Source organism: Podarcis melisellensis (assembly GCF_964234715.1).
Source record: "Podarcis melisellensis genome assembly, chromosome: 2".
Classification (NCBI taxonomy): Eukaryota; Metazoa; Chordata; class Lepidosauria; order Squamata; family Lacertidae; genus Podarcis; species Podarcis melisellensis.
This window is the reverse complement of record NC_138529.1, coordinates 51,886,182-51,907,051: the sequence shown is the minus strand read 5'-3', so window position 1 is coordinate 51,907,051 and position 20,870 is coordinate 51,886,182. Positions and strand designations below refer to the sequence as shown.

Genomic DNA, 20,870 nt, shown 5'->3' with positions numbered 1-20,870 from the left:
GCAGCATCCTGACATTTTGGTCAGTCTTCAAGGGAAGCCCCACGCAGAGTGCCTTGCAGTAATCAATAAATTAGTGTAGCTTGTAGTAAGGCTGCCCTGATCCAGCTAGTTGTAGATGGAAATAAGCACTTCTCTCCACAGAGGCCACTTGGGCTTCAACCAGGCACACCAAGTTGGGCCCCACATTGGGGGGCTGTCACATGTGCATGACGTCATATGCACAGTGCCCTGCCCCCTGTCGGGCCACGTCTGCTGGGACGCTCTGGCAATGGCCCTCCAAGCCTTCCACCCATCCTGGAGTTTGGGTGATTGTGCCAGTGCTCACCCAGGGGTGGCAGGTGATGGCAGTTCCCTCAATATTGAAGCCCCTCGCATCCCATATTTCCAGCCCCGCTGGCTTCTAGTGACAGGATATTAAAATCATAGAATTGTAGAGATGGAAGGGACCACGAGGGTCTAACCGCCTGCAATACATGAATCCTTTCTCCAGCATAGGGCTTGAACCCACTGCCTTGAGATTAACAGTTTCATGCTCTGCCAACTGAGCTATCCCAGTCCATGAACCGTCAGGGTGTGTGTGACTCCATGTAGGACAGGTCGGCCACCCAATTCCTGAATTTAGGGACTGCCTACCAAGAGCATCTCTGTTTTGCCAGGATTCACCAGAGACTGGTGCTGCACAACTAATATAATTTTAAAAAACCGTGCTGTTTTTATGCAAATGTGCTTCATCCTAAGAGCCAATCAGAGGGATGCATAAGCTGCATAAATCAGATTATTATTAGAATAAATACACAAGTAAATTTCACCCAAGTGCAAATTTATCAAGTGACCTTGGGACTGTATTTCAGATGTTTGAGAAGGTCACCGTGTTGGGCTGCAGGAGGGAAGCCTATTTTGAGTTTACTCTTATTGATGGAATTTCTCTCTGTTTTTTAAGGCCTTTCATATAATTTGGCTTAAGACAAGCCGCATAAGAAAAGGCAATGCACAAAGCCCAAGAACAACCTTGAAAGCATTTCTAAAAATAGAGAGCTTGCAGTTAGAGCACTAAACCTGGACATAAATCAAAAGAAATTATTTATTCAGCATGTGTGTATGCACGCACAATGCACTCATGCAAACACACACGCAAGCACATGCCCCATATGCAGCCACGAGTCTTTAAAATACCTGAGCACCAAATATTTTACCTATCAGTCCCTTTCATTGATAAACCTAACAGTACTATTTTTCCCTATAGCCTCCTCGCAACACATTGTGATTGCACTTATCACTCAGTAAAAACAATAAAAGATATCAATAGGCTTGGAAGGATAGCCACTAACCAAATAATAAGAAAGGATGAGTTAGGAGCTTATGGGAACAGATGGCAATTGTTAAATTGACAGTAATATTAAAGAAACGTGGAATTATAAAGAAAGATTAGACAGTTGGAAGCTGGTTGCGCATAATATAAAAAGAAAAACTGGGATAGCAGAGATTGGAATAGATTTAATTTTAAATAACTGACTGTAAGAAAGGATAAACATGACCTCTTTTATTACCTATTTATTGCTTATGCAGTTTTCGGTACTCTTTGTGATGTAGTTGAATAGAAACATTTTAAGTGTCGAGACTGTAGGTGTGCACAGTTTGAAAGTACTGTATTTTTCTGTGTATAAGATGCCCCCGTGTATAAGATGCCCCCATGTATAAGATGCCCCCTATTTGGGGGGACTACAAATGGGGGGGGGATTACCCAGAGTTGTTGAGCTTTTTTGGGGGGGGGGTTGCTGACCACCACTGACAATAGCAAGAGCTGCCTGATTGCCGCCAGCAGCCACCAGTTGCCCGCACGATTGCCGTGGTGACAGCCTATCAACAGCAGCCCTTGCTGCAGCCACCAATCACCTGTCCTATCACTGCTGACAATCTCCTGCTCACGGCAGCAACCAATCGCCAGTCCACCCTCTGCACTATCCATGTATAAGACAACCCCAAATTTCTAACATAATTTATTAAATAAAAAAACCTCATCTCATACGCTGAAAAAATATGGTATGTTTGCATGTGGAAACTATTTACAATTATTCATATATTTCAAGTAATTATCAATAGGCTTACAGATAAGAGGGAGAGAGAAGGGGGGGGAGAATGGGAATCATATTGCAAATCAACCCCCATTTGATGTTTGTCAAGATATCTCAGCTGAAATTCATGAGAGATTTGATCATTAATTTTGCATTTTGTTGTTTGTGTGGCAGTAAATATTGTACATCTAGACATGCAGCTGGGGACTGAATGGAAATCTGTGCAGGCAGATGTTATGCTCACTATGATCTGAATTGACAGGATCTAAGAAACCTCCCAGTGCTGGTATTAATGAGCAAATTATATATATTTTTAGTCGAGGTTGAACCATCCAGAAAAGGAGAAAAATCCTGGGTAAGAAGTCTCCAGACAAATCTCCTATTACATGTAGTGCAGAGGAGTCCCAGATTTTTTACAGTAATGAAGGCCAGTCCATGGAAGGACAACAGAAGCATCACTGGAATACAGTGGCACCTCGGGTTAAGTATTTAATTCGTTCCGGAGGTCCGTTCTCAACCTGAAACTGTTCTTAACCTGAAGCACCACTTTAGCTAATGGGGCATCCAGCTGCCGCCGCACCGCAGGAGCATGATTTCTATTCTCATCCTGAAGCAAAGTTCTTAATCTGAGGTACTATTTCTGGGTTAGCGGAGTCTGTAACCTGAAGCATCTGTAACCCGAGGTACCACTGTACTGATTCCTCTGCAAGGCAGAGTATATTCTCAGAATGATTTCTAGTGGCAAAAAGAAACAAAACGTACAGCTATGCATGCATTAGGGTAAATAATTGTTACGGGGGGATATAATTTTATGAATTCCCCTCTCTAAATGTATTAGTGCTGCACGGGAATGACTGTATTAATATAAATTAATTTGTAGCAGCAAGAAATGAAGAAAAGGCGGTTTTGTATACAAGAGGTGGGGAATGTAGGCACATACAGAGTCTTCCCCACCTCCTGCAATTGTAAAAGCATTGTGCAGTGAATTGAATTCAAAAGCAGGGATGCTTTATTTCTGCAATTATACTTGACCTAAATGGTTATAAAAGGTTGTGCTATCGGAGTTATTGACAAGGCAGGAGGTCACCCAGGCAACTCCAGTTATTGGGCAGCTGATAAATGGAGTGGTTAAGTATGCAAGTCCACAATATTTGTTGAGAAGGGAGTAACCACTACAGAGCTGAGTACATACCTAGCCAAGAGGTGATGATATCAGGGATTCGTTCCATACATTTTGAAAGCACTTGACACTGTGGCTTTCATTATCGAATTTGAAACACACTTAAATGGAATAACGGGGGAGAAAACTGATGAAAGCCAGAGAAAATATCCAGAACATTTCCTCCGCCCTGATTGCAGCCTCTGATCTCTATCTCCATCTGTCCTTTAACACTGTCAAGCTATGGAGGCTGTATCCAATTGGGAAATACAGGAACATATGGTGCCCTTCAGATTCACTAACTCTTGTATATTTCAACACACGGAATGTCCTTCTGGTCTTTTGAGTTAGTGTCCCTCTTTTTCTTAAAGATGCCATTGTTTTCTGACCCTCCTTTAAAGAGAAGCATGTATAAATTTAAACAGCGCTCAGAGATGCAGAAATTAAATAGGCAAAGCTTTTCCAGACAGTATCTTGCACCACTTCCAGGTGCAGAAATAAAGGGACACCAGTGTTCTTGTACCTGTAGCAAAGCCTCACCAGGAGAACTTCTTATGCTCCTTCCTTGCACACCTGCCTTGCAGAGTAGGCCTGCTTCTCTAATGGTTGCCACCACCAGCTCAGTGGGAGTCTGCAGGCTGCCTTCACCCCAGACAAGGATGAATTAAGAAACTATTAGACCATTGGCTCTTCCAGCCAATGCCTTGCAATTTATCCAGAGTGTAAAGCCAGCTCTCTAGCTCTGTTTCTTCCCAAGAACAGAACAACAATTCCCCCAACAACACAATATTTCTAGCCTGTTTATGAGCAAGTTTTAAGGAAGACCAGTGAGCAGTGCATAGTAAAATCTCTGAGCAGTGCATAGTAAAATCTGGCATGGATGCCAGATGGAAAGGAGGGGACAAAGCAGCAAGGGCAGCCCAGCTTTGACAGACTCTCTCCTCTCTCATTGGCCTCTTGAGAACCACAGTCACACTGGTCAGGTATATGAGCCCATCTCATGTTTTCCAGGTAGCCGTCTTAACCACCCTTGTGTATTTGAATAAAACTGGTGGAGACAGCTGATTGCCTGACCTAGAGAAATGGTGAGGGCCTGGAGAACAGTGTTCCTCTGTCACAATACCCACATTCCCGAGAGGGTGAAGCAGACACAAAGATGGCTAAACTGAAACGTGAACGGGTGCAGTGCTCATGGAGACACAGCCTACAAGAAAGAGGACAGTCTTTGGGTTGCATCCAACAAAGTTGTCCTGCAACCTTTTGTGGCATCTGTACATTCCCTGTATCTGCTCCAGGGCATAGGAGGTGCCCCCAGAACAGATTTGGGAGAGGACAGGCAGAGGAACAAGTCCCTTGATACCCCCACCCCTTTTATATAATACATATTGTAGTAGGTTGTCTAGAGAACATTAGCTACTGGGCGACTAAGCAATGCAGTAAAAACAAAAACAAAAAACCAATTCCCTTGATTTTCAACGAAAATTGGACTTCAAAGAAGCTTATAATTAAATTCCATACAAAGGCACAATATTGCTGGTGGTTTTGGGGAGGCAGTAATTGCTGATGGTAATGATTTCAGGACCTTTTCTCCAGAGGTTGGGGCAGGGAATATACAAAAAGAGTCAGAGGTGGTCTGCCTTATGGTGACGATGTCAATTCATACAAGCAGCCGTAAGTAGCAGCGTAAGGTGTGATACTATTATTACACAAGTGTAATCAAACGAAATATTGCTACTGTTTCAGAAATGACAGATGGTTATTGACTCTGGTCTCAATGGGGAAAAATTAGGACCTTTGACATATACTGTTTGCCTTGATTGATGAAAAACAGCTGTGTATACTCAGGAATCAGCATGGCGCACTTGGTACCTGCCACTTCCCTGTGTTTTATTATTTTTGTCTCCCGACTGGAAGCCTGCACAGATCTTCCACTCTAGTGCAGTACAGCGGTACCTCGGGTTACAGATGCTTCAGGTTACAGACGCTTCAGATTACAGACTCCGCTAACCCAGAAACAGTACCCCAGGTTAAGAACTTTGCTTCAGGATGAGAGCAGAAATCGCACGGCAGCAGTGGGAGGCCCCATTAGCTAAAGTGGTACCTCAGGTTAAGAACAGTTTCAGGTTAAGAACGGACCTCCAGAACGAATTAAGTTATTAACCCGAGGTGCCACTGTACTAGTATAATACCTGGCACTGACTGTTAAGGTGGCTTGTGTGAGTTGACACTGTTAGCATAATATCATACACTGACAGTTAAAGGCTCACCAAATAGAATCTGAAGACTGGGGCCCACTTCAGACATCACAATAGCCAGGGTGAGGGGATTGGAAGATTTCAAAACCACAGTTGTTTAATCACAGCTAGTCATGTCATCCAACCCAAACCCAACAAACTTAAGACCAGCTTAGAACAATTGGTTGTGAAATGGGCTTGTTTCAAGCAAACCATCGTTAATGGTGTACAGTGGTACCTCGGGTTAAGTACAATTCGTTCTGGAGGTCTGTTCTTAACCTGAAACTGTTCTTAACCTGAAGCACCACTTTAGCTAATGGGGCCTCCCGCTGCCCCCGCGCTGCCGGAGCATGATTTCTGTTCTCATCCTGAAGGTAATATTTCTGGGTTAGCGGAGTCTGTAACCTGAAGTGTATGTAACCTGAAGTGTATGTAACCCTTGGTACCACTGTATATCATGGTGGGAATGAGTCCTGGGATCGTATCTCCCCTCTTTGAGAAGATTGGGAGCTTTCACTTCCATTTTTAATTGAACACAGCCATGTCATGTCATCCAAACCTGACGAACTTTGGCTAATTCTAACAAATGTTTGTTCAACACCTGCCAACTTCAAACCATGGCTTATGAAGCTGGTTTGTTTCAACAAACTATGTTAGGCCTAGCCACAGTTTAGGGAAATGCTAATCTGCACTTCATCAAAAAGGAGCAGGAAGCTGCTGATCCAGCTGAACTGGAGGAAGAGAGTGGAGCTGGAACAAACCTGGAACTATACGGCTTTCCCCCATCATGATAAGCCATGGCTTGTCAGGACCTCAAAGCCAGTTCTGTCTTTTTAGGGAAATTTAGTAAATTTAGTAAACAGATGCCAGACACAGGCAAGGTATTTTACACATTTAGGTGCTTGGTGCTTTGAGTACAATTTTGGAAAAGCTGAAAAGCAAGACCATAAAGTAAACTGAAGACTTTGCCATCCATAACCAGTTGTTCTGAAAAACTGCAGAACCAGGTATTTCAAGATTCTGTATTGTATCAAGAGATTCGTCTCATTCACTCCAGAGAAGCTTCCATTGTTCAATTGTTCATTGTTCAATTGAAGCTTCAGTTGTAACCGATGCTGCAAACAAAGCCCTAAATGAAGCTATGGTTGCATGTGTGGTTCTTTCTCCTTTGCAAATGTTGCCTGTTTGTATTATGACTGTGGAGTATTGCCAAGTCCTTTGAAAAATGTAGTAAAAGATGCATTTATTTAACAAATTGTACACTGCTTAACTGTAAATAAAATCTCTAAGCAGTTGGCAAAGAACATGAAATATACATTAAAACTGTCAATAAAAATGAAAATTAAAAAACAAGTTTACTAAAAAGGAAAATTAATAAACACCTTAAAGTATACATTCCAAGCGAAAATTATGGATCACATCAACTTTACGTGTCTGGGTAGATTTTCGTAAACAGAAAAGGTTTTAAGAATACAGTGAAGGCGCCTTCCTAATTCCAGGGAATTCCAGGGTGTAGATGCTGCCACATTAACAGATAGGTTCCTTACAAGTGTGGGACAGACATTATGTGGCACTTGTCAAAGTGGTTGTGTGGAGAAAGAGATGAAGCAAAAGGAGCTTGTGTGTTTGTATTTCTGTGTGTATGTGTCTGTGTGTGTATATATGGAGAGTTGGAAGAAAGTGGATATCAGATTTTGATGACATTTTCAGCCAGGCATAGGCAAACTCCGGCCCTCCAGATATTTTTGGGACTACAATTCCCTTCATCCCTGACCACTGGTCCTATTAGCTAGGGATGATGGGAATTGTAGTCCCAACATCTAGAGGGCCAGAGTTTGCCTATGCCTGTAAATTTAGGTAGTATAGAAACTCCTTGACACTCATTAGAAGCATTGCAGCCTTCCTAGCCAACTCCCCCCCCCACCTCTTACAAATACACATATGCAACTAGATCTGAAACAGCGTGACTAGTAAAAGCAAGTGTCTTCTTGGGAATAGAGGAATATGCGTTTAATTTAAAACGCATAACTGAGCGAAACCAAATGGCACTGTTGATTTCCACAAAGTATTGGGCACATTTATTCTTGATGCCCCTGTGAATATAATTTCAATAAGCAGGTTTTTGATGTACTTTGTCATAACTAGAGCTGGCCCTACCAGTAGATAAGAGTTACATGATCACTCCAGGCAGCTGATTTGGGGCAGCAACTGCTGAGTTTATTAACGTATTTTTACTCCCAGAGCGTAGTGCTTATGAGGCATTTCGGAGTGGGCAGGACACCAGTTGTTGTTCTACCTCAGACAAAGCAGTAGGTGTTGAGCTGGTCCTGTTTATGGAATGCCTAGTGAAAGGTCATTTACTGAACAATATGAAATTGCTAGAAATGTGTAGGAGTATTCTTGTGGGTTTTTTTTAAATTAAAAATAATAATACCAGAAACAAAACAGTAACAAGCAGGCTTTCATCCCAAATTGCATTTTCTTTAGACTATTGCATGAAAGGCTGTTTTACTGTATTTCCATTATCTTCTCCCCTTCAGATTTCAACTGCAGGTACATTACATCTGGTGGTCCTCAACTCCTGTATAAACTCGTAGCTGTTCTATTTCATCTTTTTAATAAAGCTTAAATGTTTTGTTATTTGTAGCATCATTCCTTTCACTGGCATCCCTCAGCAGTGCAGTTAGTGGGTACTAAGGGACAACAAGCAATATGTCGCTGCAGATAAAGAGCAGGACAATTAATTTTCATCTTAGGAGATTATTAATAGCGAACAAAAAGTGCCATGTTGCTCTTGTTGTTCTGCAGTGTACAAATTATACGTTTCATTCAGCCAAACTTTTTTTTCTTTTTGAGACAAGCTAGTAAGGCTACAATTTTTTTATGACTTACAGAGGGTGATAAAGAGAAGTTAGTTGGAAGTGAAATGTTCATCACAGTTTATATGAATCTTGCATTTTTTGGAAAAGACATCTCAAAGGCGATGAGAGCAAACCTGCAAGAAAATATTCCAGGGTCTGCTTTTGCTGCAAACAAAGCCTTAAACAAGGCTATGGTCACCACTTGTTCCTTTGCAGATGTTGCCTTCACTGTCACCTCAGGTGTCCCAGCACCTCACTAATAATAGTAATAGTCATAATAGTAGTAGTAGTAGTAGTAATAATAATAATAATAATAATAATATCCAGCCAGATGGGTGGGGTGTAAATAAATAAATAAATAAATTATTATTATTATTATTATTATTATTATTATTATTATTATTATTATTATTATTATCCTAAAAACAGAATCCTTCCAGATTCCAAGTTCCACTGATTCAAGTTCCACTGAGCAGAAGAGTACAACTACAACAGTCCCTTGAAATGCAACAAAGAACATGAAGGCTCAGAGGTGAATATCAAAAATAATTCTCTGTGAACTGCTGCATTTTCCATCTTGTGAGTCGGCTGTGTATAGAGGCTGACCCCAAGGACCAGCAGATTTTCTCTACACAGGTGCAAACCTCCCTTCTCCCCCATGTACACATTTGAGAGCTATGGGCTCTTGTGCAGTGGTTGGTAGCCCCCTAGCACTAGGCAGGACAGCCAAGTAAGGCCTCAGGGCAATTAAATGTGCAGCAGGGCAGATGCCAAGACCATACAGCTTCCTCTCTCTGCCTCCAATACCCACACGTTAAGTGTAGACTTCTGCAGGAGAAAGCCTATGTGTGAAAAGTCTATGGGTGCATAGGCTTTCCAGAGTTGATGTAGGGCACAGTTTTCCAACAAAGTTAGTGTACACACATGGGGTGGAATTCAGTGTTGTGCAAAGGAGAGTGCACTGTGTCTGTTCCGCACTGTGCTCATGTTGTATGCAAAAGTATCTACGGAAACCCAACCACATTTTTCATTCTTATAAACAGGGTGGGCAGGCGGGGGAGAACCTGAAACTCCAGATGTTGCTGGACTCCAACTTCTACAATCCCTGACAATTGGCCATGCTGCCTGGGGCTGATGGAGAGCCAGAAGTCCCCCACCTATTCTATAATATGGAGTGGGAGGTTGGTTGCTTAACCCTTTCCCAGCCAATGGGATTTGCACCATAAGCAAATAATTTGCAAATTGTGCCACCTGGATTTGGCAGACTAGAATATGGCAACCCTACCTGGAGAGCGGATTACGGTTGGGGGATGGGTGCCATCTCTCCACTCTGCTAAAAAGAATGTTTCGGAAGGGAAGGGAAGGGAAGGGAAGGGAAGGGAAGGGAAGGGAAGGGAAGGGAAGGAAAGAGCCCGATTCCAGTGCTTGAGAACTGTATGCTCCACCTGATCTAGAGATATTAGAATTAATTATTATGTCATTTTAAATAGAAACAGCATCTTTTGATCTTTCTGTTTTTAAAAGGTGGAATTCAGTCCCATAGGAATGTGTTTCCTCAGTTTAATTGTGCAGTCTACTTGCCTGAGCAGCTATAAGCAAGGGAATTGTTCATGTGTAAAGCTCCAGAGACAGGAAACCACTTGACTGAGAAGCTAGGAAATCCCCTTGAGCAGCAAACTAAGCCCTCCCTTCCCCTGCAGTGTCACTTAAATTCTACTAGACTGACCTTTGCTCAGCTCCATAGCTGATTTTCAATATCAAGGTTTATATTTCCCTAATTATGTATTAGTTGAGACTTTTTTTTTTGCAGGCAGACTGGAGAGAATGCTTCTGAGCATGTGCAGTGTGCCTTTCAATTACAGCCAATTTACACATCAAATGGTGATTATTCCCAGGCAGATTTGAGTCCCAGTGCCTTGCATTATTTGCAAGCAAAACTCCCTCTCTCTTATACCCCCCAAAATCTCCATATGTAATGTCACAGGAGATATCCTATATGACCATTTTGAAAATGAATATTTTTTTATTGCAACATTTTTTCTTTTTTATTGTTTGTTCTTGTATTTATTGAAACCTTTCCCCTGAAATGTCTTTCAAAGAAACACAAAGAGGGAGCAAGGGGGATAGAGTACTGGAAAAGATAAGGACAATAAAAAGGGGTGAGAGTTCAATTCATTGTGTGAGACAATTTGTGTGTATCTTTGAACACTTCTCTTTGACCAGTAGGTCAAGAATAACCGCTCACCCATCCGAGGTGGGCGCCATTTGCGGACCGGCACGCGGTACCCCCGATCTTCTTGGAGACACGTCAGATTGCCCAAACTTGCCCGCTTTCCCTGCGCCCCGGAGCTTTGGGGGTTCCTGGAAAAACCCCGGTTTAAACAAGCCAATCTGTGGCGCCGACTGGGGCGGGACCACAGGAGCGGACCGCGAGTGAGCAAGCTTCACTCTGGTCCGCTCCGGTGGTTTAAAAGGGGGCGGAGCCAGCGCTCGGTCGGCTCCAGAGTTCCCCCATTTCATGAGGTGGGTTGTCACAGCATAATGGCAAAAATGATGAAGTGGGTCCCTAAGTCCATTATCAGGTTAAATATGGGTCCCAAACAGGGATATCTATACGAATGTTTCGGTGAAGCAGGCAGAGTAAAACAATGAAAGGAGGAGGAAGCCTTGCTTCTTTCAAAAAAATAAATAAAATAAATATGAGAAAAAGCGGTGTCTGTACATGTTGCCTCATATCTCAGGTTCTACAAATACTATAAGCCTATTCTTTATTATGAAAGCTGGAAATCTGGATATTATGGTTCACCAGGGTAATGGGCAACAGCCCCCTTGCCCCCTCAATGGAAGCCCACAGTCCCAAGTCTGAAAAGAGGAAAAGTACTGACAAAGTGGGCGTGGACTGGATGACTAGTTCTAGCCCAGCTCAGACAAAATATTTCTCTTTCTTCATAGGAATTTGTAGCAAGCCTGTTCTTTTTAAAAATAACAATTGATTTGGGCAATGTTTCTGATGGCAGGATTCCCCCCTCCAGTAATTACTTTTTTGTTTAATTGAAATATTTTCTATAAAATATTATAATAATAATAATAATAATAATAATAATAATAATAATAATAATAATAATTCAATTGGCAATATCACTCAGATTCAAAACAAGACATGCAAGGAATTTGACTCTAGTGTTGAGGAATCAGCCTCCTGTGGGGATTCTCCACGCTCCTTAGGAGAAGCATTTAATACGCAGCTTCAGAGTACAGAGAATTTTACCACAGCACGGGGTTATGACTACACTTAATTAGAATTGCATGTATTAAAAGGCACATTTGCATTCCCAGACTCCTCCTGGAGCAGCTCAGACGCAGCTGTGCAATTCTAACAGGCAGAGGAAATTTATTTTTATTCCCCCTCTCAGTGGTCCGAGGCAAACATTAGTTCCACAGCACAACAAACACTGAATGTGCAGATAACATGGTGCTCAGGCAGAGTGAACTATAGAAGGAAGTGCCTGAAGCAAAGTTCATTGCAATCTTCAGTATCAAATGTTAAAAGATAACTCCCATCTGTAAGCTTCTAGGCTTTTCCCTTTCTTTCCCTTTTGCCAATGACTTTTCTTTTAATTTTATTCCTGTAAATCGACTGCTCAGTCATTTGCTCTATTCCAGGAATGGGAAACCTTGGGCCCAGGGGGCAAATGTGGTTCTCCAGATCTGTCTGGCTCTCAGGACTCCAGTTCAAAGCTTGCCTTGTTTCCTAGCTACTTTTGCCATGTGCCTTTGTAGCTTGGTTTTATGCCCGGGATGAACTATGGTTAAGAAAGGGTGCTGGCTTCACTAATAATGCCAAGCCACAGTAAATGCAAGTCAAGGTTCCTAAACCAACAATAAACCATGGGATTCACACTGTGGTTTGTTGACAGAAAACAAACCATAGCTAAATTTCTTAGCAGGGTTCAGTGAGTTCAAAACCATGGTTTGTAAACAATAGTTTTGTATTATGGTGTGAACCAGGTCTATGTGCCCCACAGTGTGCTCTCTTATCCTATTCAAATCTCTCTCCTGAATTCAACTATAGTCATTCTGTTTACCTCCCCTTTTCAGCTTCTTAAGGGCTGTCTTCCCTTAACCCCAGTCCCATTTCCTCCTGTTTCTGTTGAGTTCCTTTAAAAAACAACAACACACACTGCATCTTCATAACATCCTCTGTTCCTTCAGAGACACCCCTCCCGGCACTGTGACATGGATCCTGCTCTGTAACATTAGGCAACTACACCCAGCCACTATCTATGCAACTCTTTGGGCCAGGTTAGTAGAAGAGGGTGTTTTCTGAGAGATGGGCTGGACCTGGTGTTTGCCCTCTTGTAACTACTGTAGCTCTATTGTTGAAACGCTGCTTAGGGTACACACAGCAAACTCTCTCTGCATGCTCTCTGCAACCTTGAGAGAGTGAAACAGACCTGCATTCCCACAGGTGATATTAGTTGCATGGGAGCAACCAGAAACAACTGTCTTTTTTTATAAGGCTGCAATGATAGCAACTGTTTACTTTGGGGGAAAGGTAACGGTTTTGTCGTTGCCACATTTTGTTCATTCTTTATTCCCTTTTGAATATTTAACTCCGCTTTTCTACTAGAAGTCTACAAAAAGCCACACTAAAACATGACAACTATGAGGAAATGTAGCAGCAATCATGATTAAAGCAATGAAACAGAAGCCAGTGGGGAGGGGAATAATTAATAAATAAAACAGAGCCAGAAAAACCATAAAATCAGGAAAAAACATTTTAAAAAATCAAGTACAACTATTCTAAGCTACAATAACAGTCAATTGATTTTGACAAACAAAGAAGCCCTCCTCTCTATATGCAGTCTAGTTTAGGTACCATATGTCCATTAAAAACGTGTCCGCACCTGTCAGGGCAGCAATATACCTCTCTGCTCAATTACATCAAAATGCATCCTCATGCAATCTGTAGTTTTAAGCCCCAAGACAAAAAGCCTGGGAAATGTGACCACCATCAGCAGGTTTGCAAGGCAGAATACTAATAAATGCATTGAAGTGCTTGAAGGAGAAGGCAAGGTTCATATTTCACTCTTAGTTAATAAAGCATGGCCGGCCCCGTCATTAGGCAGATGGAGGTGAGTACAAAATGCACTGTGCAGGTCATGGTAACAAGCAATCTCTCTTTCTGTAAAGTTGTTTCTTATTATTTCATTTTATAATGTATATAAAACAGAAAGAACAATTACAGCAACAAATAAATATTAAAAGTTGAAAAACAAAGCTTTAAAATAGGCATGTAGAGTGAGTTAAAATAACAAAGTCCAAGGAAAGATTATCAATGTTATCAGATCATCCAGTATAGTTACAGATTTGCCAGACTTGTGACAAGGATTGTCTTGAAAATGATGGTTCCGCTGTACATGTCATAAATGAATGCCAAATCTTATCAAAAGTGCCTGGAGATTCTAGTCCTTGTCGAAATCTCAAATTATATGTGATTCCACCCCCACCCCCCATTATAGCTCTATTCCACAGTGAGCGTTACTAAGCATCCAGTGTAAGATTTCCACTGACTTGCAATTACTATTCATGCTTCCAATATCATATACGAGACCAATTCTTTTGACAATATAGTAACGAGCTAGATATTGTGCCTTGTTTTTTATTTATCTGCACTTGATTCGGAAAATCTCCACCCCAAAATATGCAACCCTAAAGCAGAGCTCTGCTTCAAGAGGAACTTTTTACAGAGAACAGAGACTGAGATCAAACCACTGCCTGCTCTTTTCCGCTTTGCCCTGTCTGGGTTTCATATGTTTTCTTCTTATGCCTTGACCAGACTTAAATTATTCATGGCTTCCCTTACATTTTATGGGAAGCTGGATTAATAAATCATTAAGAGAATAAAGATGGATGAGCACCCGTTATATGGGCAAAGACTACTGGAAGCTGCATCATCGAGATGTCAGATTTCAATTCTGCAAACGTTCAAAACTGTGCTCCGGGTTTGGCTTTGAGCTCCATTTTCTGTCTTTTGGAGCAACTAATCTATGTTACATCAGACATGGAAGTTTTATACCAGTGTCCCTTTCTCTAAGTAACATGCTGGCAAATGCATGTTGGGGAAGGAAGAATGATGAGGGGAGAGACCATGGCTCATGGTAGAGAACACGCTTTGCATATGGAAAGTTCCATGGCACCGCCAGTCGAAAAACAGATCAGGTGGAAGATGATAGGAAAGACACCTGCTTGGAATTCTGAAAATCTGTTTCTGGTCCTAGTAGACAATATGGGGCTAGACAGACAAAAACCCATCCTGGTACAAGGCAGTTTCCTAAATGTCTTCAGCAGCCAGCATTCTCTGGTTAAAAGGAAGGCCTGCAGTGTACAGTGTCTGTGTGCCGTATTTTATTGAGGCCGTATTCTACTTGAAGGCCTGCCTGCTCCAAGTTTGATTTAAAAATAAAGAAGGGTGTGGAAAAATCATGCAATCTCTTTGAAAAATGGTGCAGGAAGCAACCACACACTGCTTCCCATGTAATTCTATGCACAAAGGCCCACTGGGAGCATATCAGAATGGCTGCCCCTCAAACTGTCCTGCCTCATGGTTTATAACTTACCTCAAGCGCTGGGGGATACTGTGTCGTCTAAGGTGGATGGCATAGTTGGTTTGGAAAGGTCTATCAATTCATGAGGAATTCCTAATTTCTAACAATCAGTAGGAAATGAAATGAAAATAATGGATACAAAGTTTTAATGTGCCATAGGATTTGGTATAAGCTCCTGTCTGAGCAACATTAATGTTTTAAGTAGCTTCACTTTAAAAAATAAAAATAAAAATGCTAATATTGGTGAGGAAGGAATGGAATATTAAATTACCGGTACATTTTTTTAAGTTAACATTTGAGAAAACAGTTTTTGTAATGGCAAGCATATTTTGTGCTTGACGACCTACTTCCCATTACAAAAACTGGAGGCTAAAGTAAGCATAGCATGTCACACGATTTTTTTAATGCCCTAATGAAGTGCCCAGTACACCAAATCTGACATGCCTTTGTGGGCTGCGCAATTGGGGTGTCTTTTGTGAAGAGGTTGGTTTATTTTGGACTCGGGAGTAAATCAATAAGCATTAGGCCAGGAATAGCACTGGTGGAATTGCTGAATAAGTGAAACAAAAGAAAATGTAAGTCCCATTTTCTCTTTCATCTCTTAGACTGCAATCTTAACCCCACCTACCTGGGCTTAAGCCCTGTTGTCTTCAGTGGGACATACATCTGAGAAAACATGGTTAGAATTTCACCCAAAGATATAAATTATAGAGGCCACCAGTTTCATGTCAAACAAAACTTAGGAAGCGCCCATGATTTTTTTTGCTTTGTTTAAATATTTTAATTTCAAATAAAACCATCACACGAAGGTGAACCACATGTATAAATCATGGCTACAGTATCTGTAACAAGCAAGCAAGCATCTCAATAGTATCTAGAGCAGGGCTTGGTAATGTGGTGAGCACAATGGCACCTAGAGGTTTTCCCCTGACACCTACAAAGCCTCTCTCCTGCACTGACCCCTTATTCATGAAGCAGTTATGCTGCTTACCTTTCTCTCTTGTGAAAAGAACATAGAGCTGAAGGAGGAAGTTGGAAGAGCGGCACTCTTTCTCACTTCCACCTCTATGCGCTTTTCAACATTCAGATTAATTCTACTATATCTGGTTTTTACCCAGATCTCCTATCTTTCTTTCTCGGGTGGGTGGTGGAGGAAAGCTGATTTAGGGGAGTGAATAAAGAAGTTACCAGAAGGGGTGTCAGTCAAACACAGGGACGCGGGTGGTGCTGTGGTCTAAACCATAGAGCTTCTTGGGTTTGTCAATCGGAAGGTTGGCGGTTCAAATCCGTGTGATGGGATGAGCTATGTCCCAGTTTCTGCCAACCTAGCAGTTTGAAAGCACACCACTGCAAGTAGATAAATAGGTACCACTGTGGCGGGAAGGTACATAGCATTTCCGTGTACTCTGGCACTCGTCACTGTGTTATGCTGTTTAGTCATGCTGGCCACATGACCCGGAAAGCTGCCTGTGGACAAACGCCGGCTCCCTCGGCCTGAAAGCGAGATGAGCGCCACAACCCCATAGTCGCCTTTGATTGGACTTAACCATCCAGGGCTCCTTTACCTTTTACACTCAAACATCCAAATGTGCTCACAGGCTTAACTCCTGATCTACAGCAACCCTGGGACTATATTAAAAGTGATTACCGAGAAGAAAAACTTCTCAGTACTGCCTCTTATTCTCCTGAAGCTGGTCCTAAAATTGAATATATTGAGTCTGATCCAATGCTGTCGCTCTGCTGACTGAAGGGTCTTTGATTGGTCCTGTGGAGTCTCCCATTATCAGAATGGGGAGGAAAGCTATTTCACCTATTTGCCTTCTCAGTTTGCAGCTCCTCTTGCCCCCTAGCATGTGGTTTCGAACAGAAAGAGAGTGGCCTGTTTCCAGTGTTTCTGCAGATGACAGTGTGTGTGTGTGTGCATGTGTAGATATCTTCTACAATATACAAGGTAGTCTGCAGCAATCTGCATCCTGACAAGTGGCTTGGTGTAGGCAGGTGTTCTCCCAGCTCCCAATACCAAAGGCGGAAATAAACACAGAAATTTGCAATTTATTTATTTTTGGTTCCTTTTGTCAAACCTGCACATTTTAAATGGTCTGTTTACACAAAGATTTACAAAAAGTCAGACTTCATTTAACTAAATGATTTAAAGAAACTAATTCAATTAATCATCATTAAACAAACACTTGAAACCAATTAAAGTTGAGCCGTAATGAAGACATTGATTTTGACTTTGTTAAGCAAGGCAGTCGAGCAAATTAAACGCACCTTCTAGAGACACAGTTTTCACTCTTGATTGTGAATCCTAGAGTGACCACTAAATAGTGATAATGTTTATCAGCCTCTTTGCCAGAAAATCAGAATACAGCCAACTGTTTTTAAGATAGAGATTCAGGAAATTATAGGCAAGGCAGCCAGTGAATGAGCTGGTCTATTAGGGCAAATGGTGCCCTGCCCCAGCAACCCCAGTTTGCCCTTAGCCAGCCCCCATTTGCCTGCCTTCTTACTACTCAAAGAGATAGCTGTCAGACTCTGAGTTTCTTGGGCCTTAGTCACAGTGTTAACGCTTGTAGAACTCAGCAGGGATGAGAATGGGGACAAAATTAGTTGACTTTTCCTATCATTGGCTCTGGTCCACTTACTGTTGGTTTCTCTCCCTTCTTCCCTACCAGTTCCAACAGACACATTCCATCTCAGATAAACTAGTCCCTTAATGTTGGCAGAATGGGAAAACTTTTGGAAAACAACTACGAATCTTACGGCGTGTTACAATATTAAAGAGAACATGCTAAAAATGCAGTATAGATGGTATCTTACCCCGTCAAGGATTTCCAGGAAGTATAAAAATATCGCGAGTAACTGTTGGTGTGGGGAAAGTAATGGAGACATGTACCACATGTGGTGGACGTGTAGGAAAAATAAGAGAATTATGGGGCCTCGTCTATGATGAGCTGAAAAAAATCTTTGGAACAACATTTTTTTTAAAGCCAGAAGCGTTTTTGTTAAGCATCGTTGGTAAAGATATCCCGAAAAACTTAAGAGAAATATTTCTATACGCTACGGTAGCGGCCCGAACACTAGTAGCAAAGAACTGGAAAGGGGGAAATGTTCTGACTATAATGGATTGGCAGAGTAATTTACAAGAATATGTGAAAATGGCACAATTGACCAACAGCCTAAGGGGCAGTTCAAGACAAGAATTTGCACAAAAATGGGATAAATACCAGAGATATATACAAAAACATACCAATGGTTTTTTGTTTATGGCAGCATTTGAATCAATTTGGATAAAGAAATCTAGGAGAAAGAAGATTAATGGTACAAATTGTTGTAAGAATGTATTAGAGAATATATAAAGAATAGATTAATAATGGTAGGTACATTCACTATTAGAATAAAATGGGAATTGACAGGAAGTCAAGTTTTTATGATATTTTGTTAGTAACTTTTGTTAATAATCTTTGTTAATAATAGCAAAAAAGTAGCATAAACACAGCTGAAGCTTAAGGTTTATAACTATGTAAGAAAAGACAAGTATATGGTGTTTTTGTGTATGTGAGTGTATATGATTGAAATCTCAATTTACTCTACGAGTCGTCAACAGGCTCATCACAGCTATCTGCCAATCACCCATTCCCACCACCCTTCTGAGTAATACCCCTCCCCACCTTCTCACTATATAGAAGGGTCTGGAAACTTCTGTTTCAGTGTATCTGAAGAAGTGTGCATGGACACGAAAGCTCATACCAAGAACTAACTTAGTTGGTCTTTAAGGTGCTACTGGAAGGAATTTTATATATATATATATATATATATATGCAGGTTTTGGTGTCCTCGGGTGTCTTCCCGTGTAAAAGTTGGGGTGTCTAGGCGACGTTTCGACGAGGTCTCACTCGTCATCTTCAGGCTGGTGCTTTCGGCTTCTTGATACTGGAACAGAGCAGGATCTCAGTGTTTGAGTTCCTATAAATACTGTTGAGGGGGTGTGGTGTATAGCCTCCAATGTTCTGGGCAGAGAGGAAGTTCCCAGGCTAGTGTGCCTTTTCTTCTTTTGTTCCTTAATTACTTGAGGGATATCTTGAGTGATTTCTTGAGTGATATCCTGAGTACCACTTAGGTGGGTCATTAGGTGTGGATTAGTTGCTAAAGTCTTTGTGTCTTGACCTCTTGAACTTTGTGAAGAGTTTTTCTGAGAAGATGGCTGTACTGCACTTAGTTGTGCTCTGGCTTGGCTTCGTGTATAGGGGCGAGCTGTGGTTTTGTGGCCTGTGTCAGCCAGATCTGTGTAGGGATTGCAGGGGGGTGCAGCATCCGGAGGTGCCACCATGGTTTGGCTACTGGATGGTGTCTGTAATTTATCTGTGGAGAGGGTCTGGGTTTGGGTCTGGTGTGGTTGGTTGGTGATGGCGTTCTGTGTGCCTCTGGATCTGGTGTCAGTTTTTGTGGGGAGGGCTAATTTCCAGATGTCTGGCAAGCGGGATGTGTCGTCACGCTTGTTCATGTTGTGAGGGTGTTTCTCTATCTCGATGGCTTCCATGATTATTCTCTTGTGGTGATGTTCCATGTTAAAGAGCAATTTGGAATCTGCAAAATTAATTTCGTGTCCTGTTTCTTTCATGTGTTGGAAAAGAGAGGAAGTTTTTTCTTCTTTTTTGACGGCATTCTTGTGTTCTGCGATATGTGCATTTATTCGTCTGTTTGTTTGTCCAATGTACGTGGCTGGGCAGACTTTGCAGGGTATTTCATAGACCCCTTGGTTTTCCAACTGGATTTTATCCTTGGGGTTTCTGAGGATATTGGCTATTTTTTGGTTGGTGCAAAAGGCTGTTTTGATATTGTGTTTATGGAGGATTTTGCTAATTTTATCTGTAGTGCCCTTGATATAAGGAAGGAGGGCCATGCCATTGTTTTCTTCTGTGTCTTGGTTTTTGGGGGGTGTTTCTTTTTGGATTAGCTTCGTAACCCTGTTTTGCTGGTATCCATTGGCAATTAACACATTTGAGAGATTCTGTAACTCAGTTGTCAAGTGGTCTTTGTCAGCCAGGCGTTTGGTTCTGGAGATGAGAGTCTTGGCTACGGAGTTTATTTGTGCAGGGTGGTGGTGTGATTGTGCATGTAAGTAGCGGTTGGTGTGTGTTTTTTTCCGGTAGATCGTGTGTCCTAGGGAGCCATCAGGTTTTTTGTAGATTAGGACGTCAAGGAAGGGAAGTTGGTTGTTGGCTTCTATTTCCATAGTGAATTGTATTTTGGGGTGTAGGCTGTTGAGATGTGTGAGGAAGCTATCCAGTTTTTCCTTCCCGTGTGGCCAAATTACAAAGGTGTCGTCAACATATCTGAGCCAAAGTTTGGGTTTGTGTTCTGACTTGTCTAAAGCATTGGTTTCAAAGTGTTCCATGTACAGGTTTGCGATGACCGGTGAGAGGGGTGATCCCATAGGTGCTCCTTCTATCTGTTTGTATCTTTGTCCATTGTGGATGAAGTACGTGTTGGTTAGGCAGTGGTTGGTCAGGTCCAAGATGTATTCGGGGGGATTGTATTTGTTTTGAATGGCTGTCAAGGCTTCATTAATGGGCACTTGTGTGAAGAGAGATACAACATCGAAGCTCACAAGTAGGTCATTAGGATGTAGGTTTTGCTTCTTTATTGTTTCTATGAACTGGAAGGAGTTTGGAACGTGTGAAGAGATGGATTCTGCATAGGGCTGAAGTTGCTTGGCGAGAAATTTAGCGAGATTTTATATCAAGGGCACTACAGATAAAATTAGCAAAATCCTCCATAAACACAATATCAAAACAGCCTTTTGCACCAACCAAAAAATAGCCAATATCCTCAGAAACCCCAAGGATAAAATCCAGTTGGAAAACCAAGGGGTCTATGAAATACCCTGCAAAGTCTGCCCAGCCACGTACATTGGACAAACAAACAGACGAATA

The 20,870-nt window shown here is 41.8% G+C and overlaps 1 protein-coding gene across 3 annotated transcripts in view; it reads right to left on the bottom strand.

The window, feature by feature from the left end:
* Positions 1-20,870, bottom strand: part of JAKMIP2 (janus kinase and microtubule interacting protein 2) — a 92,530-nt gene that overhangs the window by 51,697 nt on the left and 19,963 nt on the right. The window contains exon 1 of one of the 3 annotated variants that reach the window (XM_081900110.1): positions 10,572-10,684. The exons of the other annotated variants lie outside the window; for them this stretch is intronic. The gene's annotated coding sequence lies outside the window, so the exon portion shown is untranslated. Of the gene's footprint in view, positions 1-10,571; positions 10,685-20,870 lie in introns of those variants that run through there. 3 annotated transcript variants of the gene reach the window in all.